The sequence below is a fragment of the Narcine bancroftii genome, chromosome 1 (genome assembly GCF_036971445.1).
Source record: "Narcine bancroftii isolate sNarBan1 chromosome 1, sNarBan1.hap1, whole genome shotgun sequence".
NCBI classification, from domain to species: domain Eukaryota; kingdom Metazoa; phylum Chordata; class Chondrichthyes; order Torpediniformes; family Narcinidae; genus Narcine; species Narcine bancroftii.
The window spans coordinates 180,606,733-180,631,209 of NC_091469.1; positions in this window are offsets into that span (position 1 = coordinate 180,606,733).

Sequence of the window (24,477 nt, forward strand, 5' to 3'; positions counted from 1 at the left end):
ACCTTTGATTCCCTGCCTCTGATTCCCAACCTCTGATTCCCGACCTCTGATTCCCCATATCTGATACCCCGCCTCTGTTTCCCCGCCTCTTATTCACCGCCTCTGATTCCCCATATCTGATTCCCGGCCTCTCATTCCCCAGCTCTGATTCCCCGCCTCTGATTCCCCATATCTGATTCCCCGCCGCTGATTCCCCAACTCTGATACCCCGCCTCTGATTCCCCAGCTCTGATTCCCCATCTCTGATTCACCACTTCTGATCCCCCGCCTCTGATTACCCATGTCTGATTCCCCGCCTCTGTTTCCCCGCCTCTGAATCCCCGCCTCTGATTCCCCATATCTGATTCCCCGCCTCTGATTACCCAACTCTGATTCCCCGCCTGTGATTCGCCAGCTATGATTCCCCGCCTCTGATTCCCCGCGTCTGATTCCCTGCCTGTGATTCCCTGCGTCTGATTCCCCACCTCTGTTACCCCGCCTCTGATTCCCCGCCTCTGATTCCCCATATCTGATTCCCCTCCTCTGATTCCCCAACTCTGATTCCCTGCCTCTGATTCCCCAATTCTGATTCCCTGCCTCTGATTCCCCGCATCTGATTCCCCGCCTCTGATTCCCCATCTCTGATTCACCGCCTTTGATTCGCCACCTCTGATTCCCCATCTCTGATTCCCGGACTAAGATTCCCCACCTCTGATTCCCAGCCTCTTATTCCCGGCATCAGATTCCCGGCCTCTGATTCCCAGCCTCTGATTCCCCGCTTCTGATTCTGATTCCCTGCCTCTGATTCCCCATCTCTGATTCCACACATCTGATTCCCTGCCTCTGATTCCCCACTTCTGATTCCCCGCCTCTGATTCCCCACCTCTGTTTCCCCACCACTGATTCCCCGCCTCTGTTTCCCCATATCTAATTCCCCGCCTCTGATTCCCCAACTCTGATTCCCCGCTCTGATTCCCCAGCTCTGATTTCCCGCCTCTGATTCCCCGCATCTGATTCCCTGCCTCTGAATCCCCACCTCTGATTCCCTGCCTCTGATTCCCAACCTCTGATTCCCCTCCTCTGATTCCCCATATCTGATTCCCCTCCTCTGTTTCCCTGCCTCTGTTTCCCCGCATCTGTTACCCCATATCTGATTCCCCGCCTCTGATTCCCCAACTCTGATTCTGCACATCTGATTCCATGCCTCTTTTTCCCCACCTCTGATTCCCGGCCTCTGATTATCGGCCTCTGATTCCCGGCCTCTCATTCCCGGCCTCTCATTCCCCGCCTCTGATTCCCGGCCTCTGATTCCCCGCCTCTGATTCCCCGCCTCTGATTCCCTGCCTCTGATTCCCCATCTCTGATTCCGCACATCTGATTCCCTGCCTCTGATTCCCCGCCTCTGATTCCCCGCCTCTGATTCCCTGCCTCTGATTCCCAACCTCTGATTCCCCACCTCTGATTCCCCATATCTGATTCCCCGCGTCTGTTTCCCCGCCTCTGATTCCCCGCCTCTGTTTCCCCATATCTGATTCCCCGCCTCTGATTCACCAACACTGATTCCCCGCCTCTGATTCCCCAGCTCTGATTCCCCGCCTCTGATTCCCTGTGTTTGATTCCCTGCCTCTGATTCCCCGCCTCTGCTTCCCCATCTCTGATTCAGCGCCTTTGATTCGCCACCTCTGATTCCCCATATGTGATTCCCCGCCTCTGTTTCCCCGCCTCTGATTCCCCGCCTCTGATTCCCCAAAATTCATTCCCAGCCTCTGATTCCCCATCTCTGATTCCCGGACTCTGATTCCCTACCTCTGATTCCCGGCCTCTTATTCCCGGCATCTGATTCCCGGCCTCTGATTCCCGGCCTCTGATTCCCCGCTACTGATTCTGATTCCCTGCCTCTGATTCCCCATCTCTGATTCCGCACATCTGATTCCCTGCCTCTGATTTCCCACCTCTGATTACCCATATCTGATTCCCCGCCTCTGTTTCCCCGCCTCTGATTCCCCGCCTCTGTTTCCCCGCCTCTGATTCCCCGCCTCTGTTTCCCCATATCTAATTCCCCGCCTCTGATTCCCCAACTCTGATTCCCCGCTCTGATTCCCCAGCTCTGAATCCCCGCCTCTGATTCCCCGCATCTGATTCACTGCCTCTGAATCCCCACCTCTGATTCCCTGCCTCTGATTCACAACCTCTGATTCCCCTCCTCTGATTCCCCATACCTGACTCCTCGCCTCCGTTTCCCTGCCTCTGATTCCCCGCCTCTGTTTCCCCATATCTGATTCCCCGCCTCTGATACCCCAACTCTGATTCCCCATCTCTGATTCCGCACATCCGATTCCCTGCCTCTGATTCCCCGCCTCTGATGCCCCGCCTCTGATTCCATGCCTCTGATTCCCAACCTCTGATTCCCCACCTCTGATTCCCCATATCTGATTCCCCGCCTCTGTTTCCCCGCCTCTGATTCCCTGTCCCTGTTTCCTCATATCTGATTCCCCGCCTCTGATTCCCCAACACTGATTTCCCGCCTCTGATTCCCCAGCTCTGATTGCCTATCTCAGATTCCCCAATTCTGATTCCCCGCCTTTGATTCCCTGCCTCTGATTCCCAACCTCTGATTCCCGACCTCTGATTCCCCATATCTGATTCCCCGCCTCTGTTTCCCCGCCTCTTATTCCCCGCCTCTGTTTCCCCACCTCTTATTCACCGCCTCTGTTTCCCCATATCTGATTCCCTGCCTTTCATTCCCCAGCTCTGATTCCCCGCCTCTGACTCCCCGCGTCTGATTCCCAGCCTCTGATTCCCCATGTCTGACTTCCTGCCTCTGATTCCCCGCCTCGATTCGCCATCTCTGATTCATCGCCTCTGATTCCCCACCTCTGATTCCCCATATCTGATTCCCCACCTATGTTTCCCCGCCTCTGATTCCCCGCCTCTGATTCCCCATCTCTGATTCCCGAACTCTGATTCCCCACCTCTGATTCCCTGCCTCTGATTCCCAACCTCTGATTCCCCTCCTCTGATTCCCCATATCTGATTCCCCGCCTCCGTTTCCCTGCCTCTGATTCCCCGCCTCTGTTTCCCCATATCTGATTCCCCGCCTCTGATACCCCAACTCTGATTCCCCGCCTCTGATTCCCCAGCTCTGATTCCCCGCCTCTGACTCCCCGCGTCTGATTCCCAGCCTCTGATTCCCCATGTCTGATTTCCTGCCTCTGATTCCCCGCCTCTGATTCCCCGCCTCTGATTCCCCATCTCTGATTCCCGGACTCTGATTCCCCACCTCTGATTCCCCATCTCTGATTCCGCACATCCGATTCCCTGCCTCTGATTCCCCGCCTCTGATGCCCCGCCTCTGATTCCATGCCTCTGATTCCCAACCTCTGATTCCCCACCTCTGATTCCCCATATCTGATTCCCCGCCTCTGTTTCCCCGCCTCTGATTCCCTGCCTCTGTTTCCTCATACCTGATTCCCCGCCTCTGATTCCCCAACACTGATTCCCCGCCTCTGATTCCCCAGCTCTGATTCACCACCTCTGATTCCCCGCGTCTGATTCCCCGCATCTGATTACCCATCTCTGATTCCCTATCTCTGATTCCCCAATTCTGATTCCCCACCTTTGATTCCCTGCCTCTGATTCCCAACCTCTGATTCCCGACCTCTGATTCCCCATATCTGATACCCCGCCTCTGTTTCCCCGCCTCTTATTCACCGCCTCTGATTCCCCATATCTGATTCCCGGCCTCTCATTCCCCAGCTCTGATTCCCCGCCTCTGATTCCCCATATCTGATTCCCCGCCGCTGATTCCCCAACTCTGATACCCCGCCTCTGATTCCCCAGCTCTGATTCCCTGCCTCTGATTCCCCGCGTCTGATTCTGATTCCCTGCCTCTGATTCCCCATCTCTGATTCCACACATCTGATTCCCTGCCTCTGATTCCCCACTTCTGATTCCCCGCCTCTGATTCCCCACCTCTGTTTCCCCACCTCTGATTCCCCGCCTCTGTTTCCCCATATCTAATTCCCCGCCTCTGATTCCCCAACTCTGATTCCCCGCTCTGATTCCCCAGCTCTGATTTCCCGCCTCTGATTCCCCGCATCTGATTCCCTGCCTCTGAATCCCCACCTCTGATTCCCTGCCTCTGATTCCCAACCTCTGATTCCCCTCCTCTGATTCCCCATATCTGATTCCCCTCCTCTGTTTCCCTGCCTCTGATTCCCCGCATCTGTTACCCCATATCTGATTCCCCGCCTCTGATTCCCCAACTCTGATTCTGCACATCTGATTCCATGCCTCTTTTTCCCCACCTCTGATTCCCGGCCTCTGATTATCGGCCTCTGATTCCCGGCCTCTCATTCCCGGCCTCTCATTCCCCGCCTCTGATTCCCGGCCTCTGATTCCCCGCCTCTGATTCCCCGCCTCTGATTCCCTGCCTCTGATTCCCCATCTCTGATTCCGCACATCTGATTCCCTGCCTCTGATTCCCCGCCTCTGATTCCCCGCCTCTGATTCCCTGCCTCTGATTCCCAACCTCTGATTCCCCACCTCTGATTCCCCATATCTGATTCCCCGCGTCTGTTTCCCCGCCTCTGATTCCCCGCCTCTGTTTCCCCATATCTGATTCCCCGCCTCTGATTCCCCAACACTGATTCCCCGCCTCTGATTCCCCAGCTCTGATTCCCCGCCTCTGATTCCCTGTGTTTGATTCCCTGCCTCTGATTCCCCGCCTCTGCTTCCCCATCTCTGATTCAGCGCCTTTGATTCGCCACCTCTGATTCCCCATATGTGATTCCCCGCCTCTGTTTCCCCGCCTCTGATTCCCCGCCTCTGATTCCCCAAATTCATTCCCAGCCTCTGATTCCCCATCTCTGATTCCCGGACTCTGATTCCCTACCTCTGATTCCCGGCCTCTTATTCCCGGCATCTGATTCCCGGCCTCTGATTCCCGGCCTCTGATTCCCCGCTACTGATTCTGATTCCCTGCCTCTGATTCCCCATCTCTGATTCCGCACATCTGATTCCCTGCCTCTGATTTCCCACCTCTGATTACCCATATCTGATTCCCCGCCTCTGTTTCCCCGCCTCTGATTCCCCGCCTCTGTTTCCCCGCCTCTGATTCCCCGCCTCTGTTTCCCCATATCTAATTCCCCGCCTCTGATTCCACAACTCTGATTCCCCGCTCTGATTCCCCAGCTCTGAATCCCCTCCTCTGATTCCCCGCATCTGATTCACTGCCTCTGAATCCCCACCTCTGATTCCCTGCCTCTGATTCACAACCTCTGATTCCCCTCCTCTGATTCCCCATATCTGATTCCCCGCCTCCGTTTCCCTGCCTCTGATTCCCCGCCTCTGTTTCCCCATATCTGATTCCCCGCCTCTGATACCCCAACTCTGATTCCCCATCTCTGATTCCGCACATCCGATTCCCTGCCTCTGATTCCCCGCCTCTGATGCCCCGCCTCTGATTCCATGCCTCTGATTCCCAACCTCTGATTCCCCACCTCTGATTCCCCATATCTGATTCCCCGCCTCTGTTTCCCCGCCTCTGATTCCCTGTCCCTGTTTCCTCATATCTGATTCCCCGCCTCTGATTCCCCAACACTGATTTCCCGCCTCTGATTCCCCAGCTCTGATTGCCTATCTCAGATTCCCCAATTCTGATTCCCCGCCTTTGATTCCCTGCCTCTGATTCCCAACCTCTGATTCCCGACCTCTGATTCCCCATATCTGATTCCCCGCCTCTGTTTCCCCGCCTCTTATTCCCCGCCTCTGTTTCCCCACCTCTTATTCACCGCCTCTGTTTCCCCATATCTGATTCCCTGCCTTTCATTCCCCAGCTCTGATTCCCCGCCTCTGACTCCCCGCGTCTGATTCCCAGCCTCTGATTCCCCATGTCTGACTTCCTGCCTCTGATTCCCCGCCTCGATTCGCCATCTCTGATTCATCGCCTCTGATTCCCCACCTCTGATTCCCCATATCTGATTCCCCACCTATGTTTCCCCGCCTCTGATTCCCCGCCTCTGATTCCCCATCTCTGATTCCCGAACTCTGATTCCCCACCTCTGATTCCCTGCCTCTGATTCCCAACCTCTGATTCCCCTCCTTTGATTCCCCATATCTGATTCCCCGCCTCCGTTTCCCTGCCTCTGATTCCCCGCCTCTGTTTCCCCATATCTGATTCCCCGCCTCTGATACCCCAACTCTGATTCCCCGCCTCTGATTCCCCAGCTCTGATTCCCCGCCTCTGACTCCCCGCGTCTGATTCCCAGCCTCTGATTCCCCATGTCTGATTTCCTGCCTCTGATTCCCCGCCTCTGATTCCCCGCCTCTGATTCCCCATCTCTGATTCCCGGACTCTGATTCCCCACCTCTGATTCCCCATCTCTGATTCCGCACATCCGATTCCCTGCCCCTGATTCCCCGCCTCTGATGCCCCGCCTCTGATTCCATGCCTCTGATTCCCAAACTCTGATTCCCCACCTCTGATTCCCCATATCTGATTCCCCGCCTCTGTTTCCCCGCCTCTGATTCCCTGCCTCTGTTTCCTCATACCTGATTCCCCGCCTCTGATTCCCCAACACTGATTCCCCGCCTCTGATTCCCCAGCTCTGATTCACCACCTCTGATTCCCCGCGTCTGATTCCCCGCATCTGATTACCCATCTCTGATTCCCTATCTCTGATTCCCCAATTCTGATTCCCCACCTTTGATTCCCTGCCTCTGATTCCCAACCTCTGATTCCCGACCTCTGATTCCCCATATCTGATACCCCGCCTCTGTTTCCCCGCCTCTTATTCTCCGCCTCTGATTCCCCATATCTGATTCCCGGCCTCTCATTCCCCAGCTCTGATTCCCCGCCTCTGATTCCCCATATCTGATTCCCCGCCGCTGATTCCCCAACTCTGATACCCCGCCTCTGATTCCCCAGCTCTGATTCCCTGCCTCTGATTCCCCGCGTCTGATTCCCTGCCTCTGATTCCCCGCCTCTGATTCCCCATCTCTGATTCACCACTTCTGATCCCCCGCCTCTGATTACCCATGTCTGATTCCCCGCCTCTGTTTCCCCGCCTCTGAATCCCCGCCTCTGATTCCCCATATCTGATTCCCCGCCTCTGATTACCCAACTCTGATTCCCCGCCTGTGATTCGCCAGCTATGATTCCCCGCCTCTGATTCCCCGCGTCTGATTCCCTGCCTGTGATTCCCTGCGTCTGATTCCCCACCTCTGTTACCCCGCCTCTGATTCCCCGCCTCTGATTCCCCATATCTGATTCCCCTCCTCTGATTCCCCAACTCTGATTCCCTGCCTCTGATTCCCCAATTCTGATTCCCTGCCTCTGATTCCCCGCATCTGATTCCCGGCCTCTGATTCCCCATCTCTGATTCACCGCCTTTGATTCGCCACCTCTGATTCCCCATCTCTGATTCCCGGACTAAGATTCCCCACCTCTGATTCCCGGCCTCTTATTCCCGGCATCAGATTCCCGGCCTCTGATTCCCTGCCTCTGATTCCCCGCTTCTGATTCTGATTCCCTGCCTCTGATTCCCCATCTCTGATTCCACACATCTGATTCCCTGCCTCTGATTCCCCACTTCTGATTCCCCGCCTCTGATTCCCCACCTCTGTTTCCCCACCTCTGATTCCCCGCCTCTGTTTCCCCATATCTAATTCCCCGCCTCTGATTCCCCAACTCTGATTCCCCGCTCTGATTCCCCAGCTCTGATTTCCCGCCTCTGATTCCCCGCATCTGATTCCCTGCCTCTGAATCCCCACCTCTGATTCCCTGCCTCTGATTCCCAACCTCTGATTCCCCTCCTCTGATTCCCCATATCTGATTCCCCTCCTCTGTTTCCCTGCCTCTGATTCCCCGCATCTGTTACCCCATATCTGATTCCCCGCCTCTGATTCCCCAACTCTGATTCTGCACATTTGATTCCCTGCCTCTTTTTCCCCACCTCTGATTCCCGGCCTCTGATTATCGGCCTCTGATTCCCGGCCTCTCATTCCCGGCCTCTCATTCCCCGCCTCTGATTCCCGGCCTCTGATTCCCCGCCTCTGATTCCCCGCCTCTGATTCCCTGCCTCTGATTCCCCATCTCTGATTCCGCACATCTGATTCCCTGCCTCTGATTCCCCGCCTCTGATTCCCCGCCTCTGATTCCCTGCCTCTGATTCCCAACCTCTGATTCCCCACCTCTGATTCCCCATATCTGATTCCCCACCTCTGTTTCCCCGCCTCTGATTCCCCGCCTCTGTTTCCCCATATCTGATTCCCCGCCTCTGATTCCCCAACACTGATTCCCCGCCTCTGATTCCCCAGCTCTGATTCCCCGCCTCTGATTCCCTGTGTTTGATTCCCTGCCTCTGATTCCCCGCCTCTGCTTCCCCATCTCTGATTCAGCGCCTTTGATTCGCCACCTCTGATTCCCCATATGTGATTCCCGCCTCTGTCTCCCCGCCTCTGATTCCCCGCCTCTGATTCCCCATATCTCATTCCCAGCCTCTGATTCCCCATCTCTGATTCCCGGACTCTGATTCCCTACCTCTGATTCCCGGCCTCTTATTCCCGGCATCTGATTCCCGGCCTCTGATTCCCGGCCTCTGATTCCCCGCTACTGATTCTGATTCCCTGCCTCTGATTCCCCATCTCTGATTCCGCACATCTGATTCCCTGCCTCTGATTTCCCACCTCTGATTACCCATATCTGATTCCCCGCCTCTGTTTCCCCGCCTCTGATTCCCCGCCTCTGTTTCCCCGCCTCTGATTCCCCGCCTCTGTTTCCCCATATCTAATTCCCCGCCTCTGATTCCCCAACTCTGATTCCCCGCTCTGATTCCCCAGCTCTGAATCCCCGCCTCTGATTCCCCGCATCTGATTCACTGCCTCTGAATCCCCACCTCTGATTCCCTGCCTCTGATTCACAACCTCTGATTCCCCTCCTCTGATTCCCCATATCTGATTCCCCGCCTCCGTTTCCCTGCCTCTGATTCCCCGCCTCTGTTTCCCCATATCTGATTCCCCGCCTCTGATACCACAACTCTGATTCCCCGCCTCTGATTCCCCAGCTCTGATTCCCCGCCTATGACTCCCCGCGTCTGATTCCCAGCCTCTGATTCCCCATGTCTGATTTCCTGCCTATGATTCCCCGCCTCTGATTCGCCAGCTCTGATTCATCGCCTCTGATTCCCCACCTCTGATTCCCCATATCTGATTCCCCACCTATGTTTCCCCGCCTCTGATTCCCCGCCTCAGATTCCCCATCTCTGATTCCCGGACTCTGATTCCCCACCTCTGATTCCCCATCTCTGATTCCGCTCATCCAATTCCCTGCCTCTGATTCCCCGCCTCTGATTCCCCACCTCTGATTTCCCATATCTGATTCCCCGCCTCTGTTTCCCCGCCTCTGATTCCCTGCATCTGTTTCCTCATATCTGATTCCCCTCCTCTGATTCCCCAACACTGATTCCCCGCCTCTGATTCCCCAGCTCTGATTCACCACCTCTGATTCCCCGCGTCTGATTCCCCGCCTCTAATTCCCCATCTCTGATTCCCTATCACTGATTCCCCAATTCTGATTCCCCGCCTTTGATTCACTGCCTCTGATTAACAACCACTGATTTCCGACCTCTGATTCCCCATATCTGATTCCCCGCCTCTGTTTCCCCGCCTCTTATTTCCCGCCTCTTATTCCCCGCCTCTGTTTCCCCATATCTGATTCCCGGCCTCTCATTCCCCAGCTCTGATTCCCCGCCTCTGATTCCCCATATCTGATTCCCCGCCGCTGATTCCCCAACTCTGATACCCCGCCTCTGATTCACCAGCTCTGATTCCCCGCCTCTGATTCCCCGCGTCTGATTCCCTGCCTCTGATTCCCCGCCTCTGATTCCCCATCTCTGATTCACCACCTCTGATCCCCCGCCTCTGATTCCCCATGTCTGATTCCCCGCCTCTGTTTCCCTGCCTCTGATTCCCCGCCTCTGATTCCCCATATCTGAATCCCCGCCTCTGATTCCCCAACTCTGATTCCCTGCCTGTGATTCGCCAGCTATGATTCCCGGCCTCTGATTCCCCGCGTCTGATTCCCTGCCTGTGATTCCCTGCCTCTGATTCCCCACCTCTGTTACCCCGCCTCTGATTCCCTGCCTCTGAATTCCCACTTCTGATTCCCCGCCTCTGATTCCCCACCTCTGTTTCCCCACCTCTGATTCCCCGCCTCTGTTTCCCCATATCTAATTCCCCGCCTCTGATTCCCCAACTCTGATTCCCCGCTCTGATTCCCCAGCTCTGAATTCCCGCCTCTGATTCCCCACCTATGATTCCCCATATCTGATTCCCCGCCTCTGTTTCCCCGCCTCTGATTCCCCGCCTCTGATTCCCCATATCTGATTCCCCACCTATGATTTCCCAACGCTGATTCCCCGCCTCTGATTCGCTAGCTATGATTCCCCGCCTCTGATTCCCCGCGTCTGAATCCCTGCCTCTGATTCCCCGCCTCTGATTCCCAATATCTGATTCCCCGCCTCCGTTTCCCTGCCTCTGATTCCCCGCCTCTGTTTCCCCATATCTGATACTCCGCCTCTGATTCCCCAACTCTGATTCCCCGCCTCTGATTCCCCAGCTCTGATTCCCCGCATCTGACTCCCCGCGTCTGATTCCCAGCCTCTGATTCCCCATGTCTGATTTCCTGCCTCTGATTCCCCACCTCTGATTCGCCATCTCTGATTCATCGCCTCTGATTCCCCACCTCTGAATACCCATATCTGATTCCCCACCTATGTTTCCCCGCCTCTGATTCCCCGCCTCTGATTCCCCATCTCTGATTCCCGGACTCTGATTCCCCACCTCTGATTCCCCATCTCTGATTCCGCACATCCGATTCCCTGCCTCTGATTCCCCGCCTCTGATGCCCCGCCTCTGATTCCATGCCTCTGATTCCCAACCTCTGATTCCCCACCTCTGATTCCCCATATCTGATTCCCTGCCTCTGTTTCCCCGCCTCTGATTCCCTGCCCCTGTTTCCTCATATCTGATTCCCAGCCTCTGATTCCCCAACACTGATTTCCCACCTCTGATTCCACAGCTCTGATTCACCACCTCTAATTCCCCGCCTTTGATTCCCTGCCTCTGATTCCCAACCTCTGATTCCCGACCTCTGATTCCCCATATCTGATACCCCGCCTCTGTTTCCCCGCCTCTTATTCCCCGCCTCTGTTTCCCCATATCTGATTCCGTGCCTTTCATTCCCCAGCTCTGATTCCCCGCCTCTGACTCCCAGCGTCTGATTCCCAGCCTCTGATTCCCCATGTCTGATTTCTTGCCTCTGATTCCCCGCCTCTGATTTGCATCTCTGATTCATCGCCTCTGAATCCCCACCTCTGATTCCCCATATCTGATTCCCCACCTATGTTTCCCCGCCTCTGATTCCCCGCCTCTGATTCCCCATCTCTGATTCCCTGACTCTGATTCTCCACCTCTGATTCCCCATCTCTGATTCCGCACATCCGATTCCCTGCCTCTGATTCCCCACCTCTGATGCCCCGCCTCTGATTCCATGCCTCTGATTCCCAACCTCTGATTCCCCACCTCTGATTCCCCATATCTGATTCCCCGCCTCTGTTTCCCCGCCTCTGATTCCCTGTCCCTGTTTCCTCATATCTGATTCCCCGCCTCTGATTACCCAACACTGATTTCCCGCCTCTGATTCCCCAGCTCTGATTGCCTATCTCAGATTCCCCAATTCTGATTCCCCGCCTTTGATTCCCTGCCTCTGATTCCCAACCTCTGATTCCCGACCTCTGATTCCTCATATCTGATTCCCCGCCTCTGTTTCCCCGCCTCTTATTCCCCGCCTCTGTTTCCCCACCGCTTATTCACCGCCTCTGTTTCCCCATATCTGATTCCCTGCCTTTCATTCCCCAGCTCTGATTCCCCGCCTCTGACTCCCCGCGTCTGATTCCCAGCCTCTGATTCCCCATGTCTGACTTCCTGCCTCTGATTCCCCGCCTCGATTCGCCATCTCTGATTCATCGCCTCTGATTCCCCACCTCTGATTCCCCATATCTGATTCCCCACCTATGTTTCCCCGCCTCTGATTCCCCGCCTCTGATTCCCCATCTCTGATTCCCGAACTCTGATTCCCCACCTCTGATTCCCTGCCTCTGATTCCCAACCTCTGATTCCCCTCCTCTGATTCCCCATATCTGATTCCCCGCCTCCGTTTCCCTGCCTCTGATTCCCCGCCTCTGTTTCCCCATATCTGATTCCCCGCCTCTGATACCCCAACTCTGATTCCCCGCCTCTGATTCCCCAGCTCTGATTCCCCGCCTCTGACTCCCCGCGTCTGATTCCCAGCCTCTGATTCCCCATGTCTGATTTCCTGCCTCTGATTCCCCGCCTCTGATTCCCCGCCTCCGATTCCCCATCTCTGATTCCCGGACTCTGATTCCCCACCTCTGATTCCCCATCTCTGATTCCGCACATCCGATTCCCTGCCTCTGATTCCCCGCCTCTGATGCCCCGCCTCTGATTCCATGCCTCTGATTCCCAACCTCTGATTCCCCACCTCTGATTCCCCATATCTGATTCCCCGCCTCTGTTTCCCCGCCTCTGATTCCCTGCCTCTGTTTCCTCATACCTGATTCCCCGCCTCTGATTCCCCAACACTGATTCCCCGCCTCTGATTCCCCAGCTCTGATTCCCCACATCTGATTCCCTGCCTCTGATTCCCCACCTCTGATTCCCAATATCTGATTCCCTGCCTCTGTTTCCCCACCTCTGATTCCCCGCCTCTGTTTCCCCATATCTGATTCCCCACCTCTGATTCCCCAACTCTGATTCCCCGCCTCTGAATCCCCAGCTTTGATTCTCCGCCTCTGATTCCCCGTGTCTGATTCCCCGCGTCTGATTCCCCGCATCTGATTACCCATCTCTGATTCCCTATCTCTGATTCCCCAATTCTGATTCCCCACCTTTGATTCCCTGCCTCTGATTCCCAACCTCTGATTCCCGACCTCTGATTCCCCATATCTGATACCCCGCCTCTGTTTTCCCGCCTCTTATTCACCGCCTCTGATTCCCCATATCTGATTCCCGGCCTCTCATTCCCCAGCTCTGATTCCCCGCCTCTGATTCCCCATATCTGATTCCCCGCCGCTGATTCCCCAACTCTGATACCCCGCCTCTGATTCCCCAGCTCTGATTCCCTGCCTCTGATTCCCCGCGTCTGATTCCCTGCCTCTGATTCCCCGCCTCTGATTCCCCATCTCTGATTCACCACTTCTGATCCCCCGCCTCTGATTACCCATGTCTGATTCCCCGCCTCTGTTACCCCGCCTCTGAATCCCCGCCTCTGATTCCCCATATCTGATTCCCCGCCTCTGATTACCCAACTCTGATTCCCCACCTGTGATTCGCCAGCTATGATTCCCCGCCTCTGATTCCCCGCGTCTGATTCCCTGCCTGTGATTCCCTGCGTCTGATTCCCCACCTCTGTTACCCCGCCTCTGATTCCCCGCCTCTGATTCCCCATATCTGATTCCCCTCCTCTGATTCCCCAACTCTGATTCCCTGCCTCTGATTCCCCAATTCTGATTCCCTGCCTCTGATTCCCCGCATCTGATTCCCCGCCTCTGATTCCCCATCTCTGATTCACCGCCTTTGATTCGCCACCTCTGATTCCCCATCTCTGATTCCCGGACTAAGATTCCCCACCTCTGATTCCCGGCCTCTTATTCCCGGCATCAGATTCCCGGCCTCTGATTCCCAGCCTCTGATTCCCCGCTTCTGATTCTGATTCCCTGCCTCTGATTCCCCATCTCTGATTCCACACATCTGATTCCCTGCCTCTGATTCCCCACTTCTGATTCCCCGCCTCTGATTCCCCACCTCTGTTTCCCCACCTCTGATTCCCCGCCTCTGTTTCCCCATATCTAATTCCCTGCCTCTGAATCCCCACCTCTGATTCCCTGCCTCTGATTCCCAACCTCTGATTCCCCTCCTCTGATTCCCCATATCTGATTCCCCTCCTCTGTTTCCCTGCCTCTGATTCCCCGCATCTGTTACCCCATATCTGATTCCCCGCCTCTGATTCCCCAACTCTGATTCTGCACATCTGATTCCATGCCTCTTTTTCCCCACCTCTGATTCCTGGCCTCTGATTATCGGCCTCTGATTCCCGGCCTCTCATTCCCGGCCTCTCATTCCCCGCCTCTGATTCCCGGCCTCTGATTCCCCGCCTCTGATTCCCCGCCTCTGATTCCCTGCCTCTGATTCCCCATCTCTGATTCCGCACATCTGATTCCCTGCCTCTGATTCCCCGCCTCTGATTCCCCGCCTCTGATTCCCTGCCTCTGATTCCCAACCTCTGATTCCCCACCTCTGATTCCCCATATCTGATTCCCCGCGTCTGTTTCCCCGCCTCTGATTCCCCGCCTCTGTTTCCCCATATCTGATTCCCCACCTCTGATTCCCCAACACTGATTCCCCGCCTCTGATTCCCCAGCTCTGATTCCCCGCCTCTGATTCCCTGTGTTTGATTCCCTGCCTCTGATTCCCCGCCTCTGCTTCCCCATCTCTGATTCAGCGCCTTTGATTCGCCACCTCTGATTCCCCATATGTGATTCCCCGCCTCTGTTTCCCCGCCTCTGATTCCCCGCCTCTGATTCCCCAAAATTCATTCCCAGCCTCTGATTCCCCATCTCTGATTCCCGGACTCTGATTCCCTACCTCTGATTCCCGGCCTCTTATTCCCGGCATCTGATTCCCGGCCTCTGATTCCCGGCCTCTGATTCCCCGCTACTGATTCTGATTCCCTGCCTCTGATTCCCCATCTCTGATTCCGCACATCTGATTCCCTGCCTCTGATTTCCCACCTCTGATTACCAATATCTGATTCCCCGCCTCTGTTTCCCCGCCTCTGATTCCCCGCCTCTGTTTCCCCGCCTCTGATTCCCCGCCTCTGTTTCCCCATATCTAATTCCCCGCCTCTGATTCCCCAACTCTGATTCCCCGCTCTGATTCCCCAGCTCTGAATCCCCGCCTCTGATTCCCCGCATCTGATTCACTGCCTCTGAATCCCCACCTCTGATTCCCTGCCTCTGATTCACAACCTCTCATTCCCCTCCTCTGATTCCCCATATCTGATTCCCCGCCTCCGTTTCCCTGCCTCTGATTCCCCGCCTCTGTTTCCCCATATCTGATTCCCCGCCTCTGATACCCCAACTCTGATTCCCCATCTCTGATTCCGCACATCCGATTCCCTGCCTCTGATTCCCCGCCTCTGATGCCCCGCCTCTGATTCCATGCCTCTGATTCCCAACCTCTGATTCCCCACCTCTGATTCCCCATATCTGATTCCCCGCCTCTGTTTCCCCGCCTCTGATTCCCTGTCCCTGTTTCCTCATATCTGATTCCCCGCCTCTGATTCCCCAACACTGATTTCCCGCCTCTGATTCCCCAGCTCTGATTCCCAACCTCTGATTCCCGACCTCTGATTCCCCATATCTGATTCCCCGCCTCTGTTTCCCCGCCTCTTATTCCCCGCCTCTGTTTCCCCACCTCTTATTCACCGCCTCTGTTTCCCCATATCTGATTCCCTGCCTTTCATTCCCCAGCTCTGATTCCCCGCCTCTGACTCCCCGCGTCTGATTCCCAGCCTCTGATTCCCCATGTCTGACTTCCTGCCTCTGATTCCCCGCCTCGATTCGCCATCTCTGATTCATCGCCTCTGATTCCCCACCTCTGATTCCCCATATCTGATTCCCCACCTATGTTTCCCCGCCTCTGATTCCCCGCCTCTGATTCCCCATCTCTGATTCCCGAACTCTGATTCCCCACCTCTGATTCCCTGCCTCTGATTCCCAACCTCTGATTCCCCTCCTCTGATTCCCCATATCTGATTCCCCGCCTCCGTTTCCCTGCCTCTGATTCCCCGCCTCTGTTTCCCCATATCTGATTCCCCGCCTCTGATACCCCAACTCTGATTCCCCGCCTCTGATTCCCCAGCTCTGATTCCCCATGTCTGATTTCCTGCCTCTGATTCCCCGCCTCTGATTCCCCATCTCTGATTCCCGGACTCTGATTCCCCACCTCTGATTCCCCATCTCTGATTCCGCACATCCGATTCCCTGCCTCTGATTCCCCGCCTCTGATGCCCCGCCTCTGATTCCATGCCTCTGATTCCCAACCTCTGATTCCCCACCTCTGATTCCCCATATCTGATTCCCCGCCTCTGTTTCCCCGCCTCTGATTCCCTGCCTCTGTTTCCTCATACCTGATTCCCCGCCTCTGATTCCCCAACACTGATTCCCCGCCTCTGATTCCCCAGCTCTGATTCACCACCTCTGATTCCCCGCGTCTGATTCCCCGCATCTGATTACCCATCTCTGATTCCCTATCTCTGATTCCCCAATTCTGATTCCCCACCTTTGATTCCCTGCCTCTGATTCCCAACCTCTGATTCCCGACCTCTGATTCCCCATATCTGATACCCCGCCTCTGTTTCCCCGCCTCTTATTCACCGCCTCTGATTCCCCATATCTGATTCCCGGCCTCTCATTCCCCAGCTCTGATTCCCCGCCTCTGATTCCCCATATCTGATTCCCCGCCGCTGATTCCCCAACTCTGATACCCCGCCTCTGATTCCCCAGCTCTGATTCCCTGCCTCTGATTCCCCGCGTCTGATTCCCTGCCTCTGATTCCCCGCCTCTGATTCCCCATCTCTGATTCACCACTTCTGATCCCCCGCCTCTGATTACCCATGTCTGATTCCCCGCCTCTGTTTCCCCGCCTCTGAATCCCCGCCTCTGATTCCCCATATCTGATTCCCCGCCTCTGATTACCCAACTCTGATTCCCCGCCTGTGATTCGCCAGCTATGATTCCCCGCCTCTGATTCCCCGCGTCTGATTCCCTGCCTGTGATTCCCTGCGTCTGATTCCCCACCTCTGTTACCCCGCCTCTGATTCCCCGCCTCTGATTCCCCATATCTGATTCCCCTCCTCTGATTCCCCAACTCTGATTCCCTGCCTCTGATTCCCCAATTCTGATTCCCTGCCTCTGATTCCCCGCATCTGATTCCCCGCCTCTGATTCCCCATCTCTGATTCACCGCCTTTGATTCGCCACCTCTGATTCCCCATCTCTGATTCCCGGACTAAGATTCCCCACCTCTGATTCCCGGCCTCTTATTCCCGGCATCAGATTCCCGGCCTCTGATTCCCAGCCTCTGATTCCCCGCTTCTGATTCTGATTCCCTGCCTCTGATTCCCCATCTCTGATTCCACACATCTGATTCCCTGCCTCTGATTCCCCACTTCTGATTCCCCGCCTCTGATTCCCCACCTCTGTTTCCCCACCTCTGATTCCCCGCCTCTGTTTCCCCATATCTAATTCCCCGCCTCTGATTCCCCAACTCTGATTCCCCGCTCTGATTCCCCAGCTCTGATTTCCCGCCTCTGATTCCCCGCATCTGATTCCCTGCCTCTGAATCCCCACCTCTGATTCCCTGCCTCTGATTCCCAACCTCTGATTCCCCTCCTCTGATTCCCCATATCTGATTCCCCTCCTCTGTTTCCCTGCCTCTGATTCCCCGCATCTGTTACCCCATATCTGATTCCCCGCCTCTGATTCCCCAACTCTGATTCTGCACATCTGATTCCCTGCCTCTTTTTCCCCACCTCTGATTCCCGGCCTCTGATTATCGGCCTCTGATTCCCGGCCTCTCATTCCCGGCCTCTCATTCCCCGCCTCTGATTCCCGGCCTCTGATTCCCCGCCTCTGATTCCCCGCCTCTGATTCCCTGCCTCTGATTCCCCATCTCTGATTCCGCACATCTGATTCCCTGCCTCTGATTCCCCGCCTCTGATTCCCCGCCTCTGATTCCCTGCCTCTGATTCCCAACCTCTGATTCCCCACCTCTGATTCCCCATATCTGATTCCCCGCCTCTGTTTCCCCGCCTCTGATTCCCCGCCTCTGTTTCCCCATATCTGATTCCCCGCCTCTGATTCCCCAACACTGATTCCCCGCCTCTGATTCCCCAGCTCTGATTCCCCGCCTCTGATTCCCTGTGTTTGATTCCCTGCCTCTGATTCCCCGCCTCTGCTTCCCCATCTCTGATTCAGCGCCTTTGATTCGCCACCTCTGATTCCCCATATGTGATTCCCGCCTCTGTTTCCCCGCCTCTGATTCCCCGCCTCTGATTCCCCATATCTCATTCCCAGCCTCTGATTCCCCATCTCTGATTCCCGGACTCTGATTCCCCGCTACTGATTCTGATTCCCTGCCTCTGATTCCCCATCTCTGATTCCGCACATCTGATTCCCTGCCTCTGATTTCCCACCTCTGATTACCCATATCTGATTCCCCGCCTCTGTTTCCCCGCCTCTGATTCCCCGCCTCTGTTTCCCCGCCTCTGATTCCCCGCCTCTGTTTCCCCATATCTAATTCCCCGCCTCTGATTCCCCAACTCTGATTCCCCGCTCTGATTCCCCAGCTCTGAATCCCCGCCTCTGATTCCCCGCATCTGATTCACTGCCTCTGAATCCCCACCTCTGATTCCCTGCCTCTGATTCACAACCTCAGATTCCCCTCCTCTGATTCCCCATATCTGATTCCCCGCCTCCGTTTCCCTGCCTTTGATTCCCCGCCTCTGTTTCCCCATATCTGATTCCCTGCCTCTGATTCCCCGCCTCTGATTCCCCACCTCTGATTTCCCATATCTGATTCCCCGCCTCTGTTTCCCCGCCTCTGATTCCCTGCATCTGTTTCCTCATATCTGATTCCCCTCCTCTGATTCCCCAACACTGATTCCCCGCCTCTGATTCCCCAGCTCTGATTCACCACCTCTGATTCCCCGCGTCTGATTCCCCGCCTCTAATTCCCCATCTCTGATTCCCTATCACTGATTCCCCAATTCTGATTCCCCGCCTTTGATTCACTGCCTCTGATTAACAACCACTGATTCCCGACCTCTGATTCCCCATATCTGATTCCCCGCCTCTGTTTCCCCGCCTCTTATTCCCCGCCTCTGTTTCCCCATATCTGATTCCCGGCCTCTCATTCCCCAGCTCTGATTCCCCGCCTCTGATTCCCCATATCTGATTCCCCGCCGCTGATTCCCCAACTCTGATACCCCGCCTCTGATTCACCAGCTCTGATTCCCCGCCTCTGATTCCCCGCGTCTGATTCCCTGCCTCTGATTCCCCGCCTCTGATTCCCCATCTCTGATTCACCACCTCTGATCCCACGCCTCTGATTCCCCATGTCTGATTCCCCGCCTCTGTTTCCCTGCCTCTGATTCCACGCCTCTGATTCCCCATATCTGAATCCCCGCCTCTGATTCCCCAACTCTGATTCCCCGCCTGTGATTCGCCAGCTATGATTCCCGGCCTCTGATTCCCCGTGTCTGATTCCCTGCCTGTGATTCCCTGCCTCTGATTCCCCACCTCTGTTACCCCGCCTCTGATTCCCTGCCTCTGATTCCCCACTTCTGATTCCCCGCCTCTGATTCCCCGCGTCTGATTCCCTGTCTGTGATTCCCTGCGTCTGATTCCCCACCTCTGTTACCCCGCCTCTGATTCCCCGCCTCTGATTCCCCATATCTGATTCCCCTCCTCTGATTCCCCAACTCTGATTCCCTGCCTCTGATTCCCCAATTCTGATTCCCTGCCTCTGATTCCCCGCATCTGATTCCCCGCCTCTGATTCCCCATCTCTGATTCACCGCCTTTGATTCGCCACCTCTGATTCCCCATCTCTGATTCCCGGACTAAGATTCCCCACCTCTGATTCCCGGCCTCTTATTCCCGGCATCAGATTCCCGGCCTCTGATTCCCAGCCTCTGATTACCCGCTTCTGATTCTGATTCCCTGCCTCTGATTCCCCATCTCTGATTCCACACATCTGATTCCCTGCCTCTGATTCCCCACTTCTGATTCCCCGCCTCTGATTCCCCACCTCTGTTTCCCCACCTCTGATTCCCCGCCTCTGTTTCCCCATATCTAATTCCCCGCCTCTGATTCCCCAACTCTGATTCCCCGCTCTGATTCCCCAGCTCTGATTTCCCGCCTCTGATTCCCCGCATCTGATTCCCTGCCTCTGAATCCCCACCTCTGATTCCCTGCCTCTGATTCCCAACCTCTGATTCCCCTCCTCTGATTCCCCATATCTGATTCCCCTCCTCTGTTTCCCTGCCTCTGATTCCCCGCATCTGTTACCCCATATCTGATTCCCCGCCTCTGATTCCCCAACTCTGATTCTGCACATCTGATTCCCTGCCTCTTTTTCCCCACCTCTGATTCCCGGCCTCTGATTATCGGCCTCTGATTCCCGGCCTCTCATTCCCGGCCTCTCATTCCCCGCCTCTGATTCCCGGCCTCTGATTCCCCGCCTCTGATTCCCCGCCTCTGATTCCCTGCCTCTGATTCCCCATCTCTGATTCCGCACATCTGATTCCCTGCCTCTGATTCCCCGCCTCTGATTCCCCGCCTCTGATTCCCTGCCTCTGATTCCCAACCTCTGATTCCCTACCTCTGATTCCCCATATCTGATTCCCCGCCTCTGTTTCCCCGCCTCTGATTCCCCGCCTCTGTTTCCCCATATCTGATTCCCCGCCTCTGATTCCCCAACACTGATTCCCCGCCTCTGATTCCCCAGCTCTGATTCCCCGCCTCTGATTCCCTGTGTTTGATTCCCTGCCTCTGATTCCCCGCCTCTGCTTCCCCATCTCTGATTCAGCGCCTTTGATTCGCCACCTCTGATTCCCCATATGTGATTCCCGCCTCTGTTTCCCCGCCTCTGATTCCCCGCCTCTGATTCCCCATATCTCATTCCCAGCCTCTGATTCCCCATCTCTGATTCCCGGACTCTGATTCCCCGCTACTGATTCTGATTCCCTGCCTCTGATTCCCCATCTCTGATTCCGCACATCTGATTCCCTGCCTCTGATTTCCCACCTCTGATTACCCATATCTGATTCCCCGCCTCTGTTTCCCCGCCTCTGATTCCCCGCCTCTGTTTCCCCGCCTCTGATTCCCCGCCTCTGTTTCCCCATATCTAATTCCCCGCCTCTGATTCCCCAACTCTGATTCCCCGCTCTGATTCCCCAGCTCTGAATCCCCGCCTCTGATTCCCCGCATCTGATTCACTGCCTCTGAATCCCCACCTCTGATTCCCTGCCTCTGATTCACAACCTCAGATTCCCCTCCTCTGATTCCCCATATCTGATTCCCCGCCTCCGTTTCCCTGCCTTTGATTCCCCGCCTCTGTTTCCCCATATCTGATTCCCTGCCTCTGATTCCCCGCCTCTGATTCCCCACCTCTGATTTCCCATATCTGATTCCCCGCCTCTGTTTCCCCGCCTCTGATTCCCTGCATCTGTTTCCTCATATCTGATTCCCCTCCTCTGATTCCCCAACACTGATTCCCCGCCTCTGATTCCCCAGCTCTGATTCACCACCTCTGATTCCCCGCGTCTGATTCCCCGCCTCTAATTCCCCATCTCTGATTCCCTATCACTGATTCCCCAATTCTGATTCCCCGCCTTTGATTCACTGCCTCTGATTAACAACCACTGATTCCCGACCTCTGATTCCCCATATCTGATTCCCCGCCTCTGTTTCCCCGCCTCTTATTCCCCGCCTCTGTTTCCCCATATCTGATTCCCGGCCTCTCATTCCCCAGCTCTGATTCCCCGCCTCTGATTCCCCATATCTGATTCCCCGCCGCTGATTCCCCAACTCTGATACCCCGCCTCTGATTCACCAGCTCTGATTCCCCGCCTCTGATTCCCCGCGTCTGATTCCCTGCCTCTGATTCCCCGCCTCTGATTCCCCATCTCTGATTCACCACCTCTGATCCCACGCCTCTGATTCCCCATGTCTGATTCCCCGCCTCTGTTTCCCTGCCTCTGATTCCACGCCTCTGATTCCCCATATCTGAATCCCCGCCTCTGATTCCCCAACTCTGATTCCCCGCCTGTGATTCGCCAGCTATGATTCCCGGCCTCTGATTCCCCGTGTCTGATTCCCTGCCTGTGATTCCCTGCCTCTGATTCCCCACCTCTGTTACCCCGCCTCTGATTCCCTGCCTCTGATTCCCCACTTCTGATTCCCCGCCTCTGATTCCCCGCGTCTGATTCCCTGCCTGTGATTCCCTGCGTCTGATTCCCCACCTCTGTTACCCCGCCTCTGATTCCCCGCCTCTGATTCCCCATATCTGATTCCCCTCCTCTGATTCCCCAACTCTGATTCCCTGCCTCTGATTCCCCAATTCTGATTCCCTGCCTCTGATTCCCCGCATCTGATTCCCCGCCTCTGATTCCCCATCTCTGATTCACCGCCTTTGATTCGCCACCTCTGATTCCCCATCTCTGATTCCCGGACTAAGATTCCCCACCTCTGATTCCCGGCCTCTTATTCCCGGCATCAGATTCCCGGCCTCTGATTCCCAGCCTCTGATTCCCCGCTTCTGATTCTGATTCCCTGCCTCTGATTCCCCATCTCTGATTCCACACATCTGATTCCCTGCCTCTGATTCCCCACTTCTGATTCCCCGCCTCTGATTCCCCACCTCTGTTTCCCCACCTCTGATTCCCCGCCTCCGTTTCCCCATATCTAATTCCCCGCCTCTGATTCCCCAACTCTGATTCCCCGCTCTGATTCCCCAGCTCTGATTTCCCGCCTCTGATTCCCCGCATCTGATTCCCTGCCTCTGAATCCCCACCTCTGATTCCCTGCCTCTGATTCCCAACCTCTGATTCCCCTCCTCTGATTCCCCATATCTGATTCCCCTCCTCTGTTTCCCTGCCTCTGATTCCCCGCATCTGTTACCCCATATCTGATTCCCCGCCTCTGATTCCCCAACTCTGATTCTGCACATCTGATTCCCTGCCTCTTTTTCCCCACCTCTGATTCCCGGCCTCTGATTATCGGCCTCTGATTCCCGGCCTCTCATTCCCGGCCTCTCATTCCCCGCTTCTGATTCCCGGCCTCTGATTCCCCGCCTCTGATTACCCGCCTCTGATTCCCTGCCTCTGATTCCCCATCTCTGATTCCGCACATCTGATTCCCTGCCTCTGATTCCCCGCCTCTGATTCCCCGCCTCTGATTCCCTGCCTCTGATTCCCAACCTCTGATTCCCCACCTCTGATTCCCCATATCTGATTCCCCGCCTCTGTTTCCCCGCCTCTGATTCCCCGCCTCTGTTTCCCCATATCTGATTCCCCGCCTCTGATTCCCCAACACTGATTCCCCGCCTCTGATTCCCCAGCTCTGATTCCCCGCCTCTGATTCCCTGTGTTTGATTCACTGCCTCTGATTCCCCGCCTCTGCTTCCCCATCTCTGATTCAGCGCCTTTGATTCGCCACCTCTGATTCCCCATATGTGATTCCCGCCTCTGTTTCCCCGCCTCTGATTCCCCGCCTCTGATTCCCCATATCTCATTCCCAGCCTCTGATTCCCCATCTCTGATTCCCGGACTCTGATTCCCTACCTCTGGTTCCCGGCCTCTTATTCCCGGCATCCGATTCCCGGCCTCTGATTCCCGGCCTCTGATTCCCCGCTACTGATTCTGATTCCCTGCCTCTGATTCCCCATCTCTGATTCCGCACATCTGATTCCCTGCCTCTGATTTCCCACCTCTGATTACCCATATCTGATTCCCCGCCTCTGTTTCCCCGCCTCTGATTCCCCGCCTCTGTTTCCCCGCCTCTGATTCCCCGCCTCTGTTTCCCCATATCTAATTCCCCGCCTCTGATTCCCCAACTCTGATTCCCCGCTCTGATTCCCCAGCTCTGAATCCCCGCCTCTGATTCCCCGCATCTGATTCACTGCCTCTGAATCCCCACCTCTGATTCCCTGCCTCTGATTCACAACCTCTGATTCCCCTCCTCTGATTCCCCATATCTGATTCCCCGCCTCCGTTTCCCTGCCTTTGATTCCCCGCCTCTGTTTCCCCATATCTGATTCCCCGCCTCTGATACCCCAACTCTGATTCCCCGCCTCTGATTCCCCAGCTCTGATTCCCCGCCTCTGACTCCCCGCGTCTGATTCCCAGCCTCTGATTCCCCATGTCTGATTTCCTGCCTATGATTCCCCGCCTCTGATTCGCCAGCTCTGATTCATCGCCTCTGATTCCCCACCTCTGATTCCCCATATCTGATTCCCCACCTATGTTTCCCCGCCTCTGATTCCCCGCCTCAGATTCCCCATCTCTGATTCCCGGACTCTGATTCCCCACCTCTGATTCCCCATCTCTGATTCCGCTCATCCAATTCCCTGCCTCTGATTCCCCGCCTCTGATTCCCCACCTCTGATTTCCCATATCTGATTCCCCGCCTCTGTTTCCCCGCCTCTGATTCCCTGCATCTGTTTCCTCATATCTGATTCCCCTCCTCTGATTCCCCAACACTGATTCCCCGCCTCTGATTCCCCAGCTCTGATTCACCACCTCTGATTCCCCGCGTCTGATTCCCCGCCTCTAATTCCCCATCTCTGATTCCCTA